This window comes from Tupaia chinensis, unplaced genomic scaffold, assembly GCF_000334495.1.
Source record: "Tupaia chinensis unplaced genomic scaffold, TupChi_1.0 Scaffold000291_1, whole genome shotgun sequence".
Lineage (NCBI taxonomy): Eukaryota > Metazoa > Chordata > Mammalia > Scandentia > Tupaiidae > Tupaia > Tupaia belangeri.
Genome location: NW_006159776.1, coordinates 1,498,737 through 1,501,428, shown reverse-complemented (window position 1 = coordinate 1,501,428; position 2,692 = coordinate 1,498,737). Strand labels below are relative to the sequence as shown.

Genomic DNA, 2,692 nt, shown 5'->3' with positions numbered 1-2,692 from the left:
AGAAAGTGGTCAGATATGGAGGCTCTATTGCTGAGTGAAGTAAGCCAGGCTATGAAAGAAAGATATTGTATGTATCCACTCAACATATACCAACTATCCGCACTCTATGGTAGAGAGCAAAAAATTGAAGGACATAAAAGCAGTGAAGGTACTTAATGAGAATAGGACAGTGTGGAATGGGGGAGGTGAAGAGAAGACAATAGAGAAAGATAGCAAGTGAACAATAGAGAGGCAGGACGCAGGACGTTAGTGAGAAACAGATATGGCTTATTAACTGTTGATGATGACATGTATAGTATTCTCAACTGGATTGGTCTGAGAAATATTTCATGATGAGCAAAGTCTTTTTACAAACAAAATGAGAAATAGCGATTGACTGCTTTAAAAAAATAATTGGAATAATAATAATAATGATTGGGGAAAACATAGAAAAGATATTGAATGTTGAAGTGGGGAGATTAATGTCTCTGTATTGACTGACATGCATGGCATTCCCTTTTGAAAAAGCAATGTAATACACTGTAAAGTTATATGTAATCCAATGTAATATAAAGAAGATTATGATGATAAAAAATTTTAAAAAAAGAAAGAAAACTATGAAAATCTTTTTTAAAAGATATTGAAAATGACATTTAAAAAGTAGATGGAAAGCACGTGTCTCCTTGTCTGGGAAACAACCATATTCCCCCACTCCCACCCCCATCTCTCCAAAGAAAAGTAGGCCCCCACTTGCTCACTGCCCAGGATCTATAATCTGCAGGCCCACGAGGTCCAATGCCTATTCAGACTTGGCAATCAGTGATCGCAGCAAAGGCAAAGCTCCCCATGCATGATATTTCTCATCCAGTATATGCAAGATACTGGTAACATTATCAGCAAGCGATGGCTTGGATGCAAAGCCTACAGAAAGGCTGTGGAGTCGTATTTCTCTTCTCCATGTTACTTGGCTTGCAGAAGGTTTGGGCAGCATGCATATGGCAGCAGCAGGATCCAGACGTCTATAGAAGACGACCAAGCTTTGTCCAAAGAAGGAGAGGTAGAAAGTGAGTCAGTTGAGGAGGCGGAATACGACCTGAGCCACATGGAAATCACTGAAGAGCTCTGCCAGTACTTTGCAGAAACTGAGAGGCACAGAGAAGAGTGACAGCGGCAGGAGCTGGAGGCAGTGCGCCTGGACGTCTATGTGAATGCCGACCATGACCTGTACTACAACCTCTAACAGTCAGTCGATCCCCCAGCCGAGAGGCCCAGTGAGCGGCACAAAGCCGAGATACAGCATTTGTACCTGGACAGCGCTGCCAAGATTTTGGCCTTGGAGGCCACGGTGCAGGGGAGCTTTGACAAGCACTGTGACAGAAAGCAGCCCAAGTACTGGCCCATCATTCCCCTTAAGTTCTGAGCCCTGGCACAAGGGCCCCCACACGTTTCTGAAAAGAGTCCCAAATCTCACCCTCTTCCCTTTAAATATACACTCTTCTGTTACTTGACTCAGGGAAAAGGGTCTTTATACTGGGAGAGAAGCACGTTCACTAGAGTCTCAGTGGGAATGGGTGTCATATGCCAGCCACTTGGAAGTCAGAGGATATATACTGTCGCCATCATGAGAGTTTTCTCTTGGCACCAAATGACAATTTTGTATATATTACACCTTTTTTTTAAATGCCAACAGGTTCCTGGATAGGAAGAATTAGCAATCAAAATGGCAATTCTACCCAAATTAATCTACTTATTTAACAAAATTTCAATCAAAATACCAGAGACATTCATTACAGATCTAGAAAAGACAATCATAGAATTTGTCTGGAATCATAAAGACCTCATATTGCCAAAGCAATCCTATGCAAGAAGAGTGGAATGGGAAGTATATCACTCCCTGACCCCAAAATATACTATACAGTTGTGATAATCAAAACAGCATGGTATTGGCACAAAAACAGATAGGTGGACCAATGTAATAGAATAGAGACCCCAGAAATAAATCCCAATGCTTACAGCCAACTGATTTTTGACAAAGGATATCAGTCAATCCATTGGGAAAAGAAAAGTCTTTTTAGCAAATGGTGCTGGAAAAACTGGGTATCTACCTACAGAAAGATGAAACTGAATCCCCATTTTCACCATTAACAAAAATCAACTCAAAATGGATCAAAGATCTGAACCTAAGGCCTCAATCTCTAAAACTACTGGTATAAAATACTGGGGAAACTCTAGGAGACATTGAGGTAGGTAAAGACTTCTTAAATAAGACTCCCAAAGCACAGGCAATAATCCCTAAAATAGATAAGTGAGACTATATCAAATTAAGAAGATTCAGCACAGCAAAAAACACAGTAACAAGTGTGAATTGACAACCCTCAGAATGGGAGAATATTTTTGTCAAATATGCCTCAGACAAAGGACTGATAACCAGAATAAAGAGGGAACTCAAGCGATTTACCACCCCCAAAAATGATTAACCCAATTAAAAGACAGGAAAATTAGTGGAATAATAATCTCTCTAAGGAAAACATACAAATAGCCAAAAGGCATATGCGGAAGTGCTCAACATCCCTCATCATAAGATAGATGCAGATTAAAACCACGATGAGATACCACCTACCTCCTTTCAGAATGGCAAAAATTAAAAATACAAAAAGTGAGGGACCAGCAGTTAGCATAATGGCTATGTCGCTGAACTCCCATGTAGTTGACT

General features: G+C 40.4%; 1 pseudogene; it reads left to right on the top strand.

Annotated features, from left to right (window-relative positions):
- Positions 1–774: 774 nt before the first annotated feature.
- Positions 775–1,399, top strand: LOC102471262 (gem-associated protein 8 pseudogene; annotated as a pseudogene).
- The last annotated feature ends 1,293 nt before the right edge of the window (positions 1,400–2,692 follow it).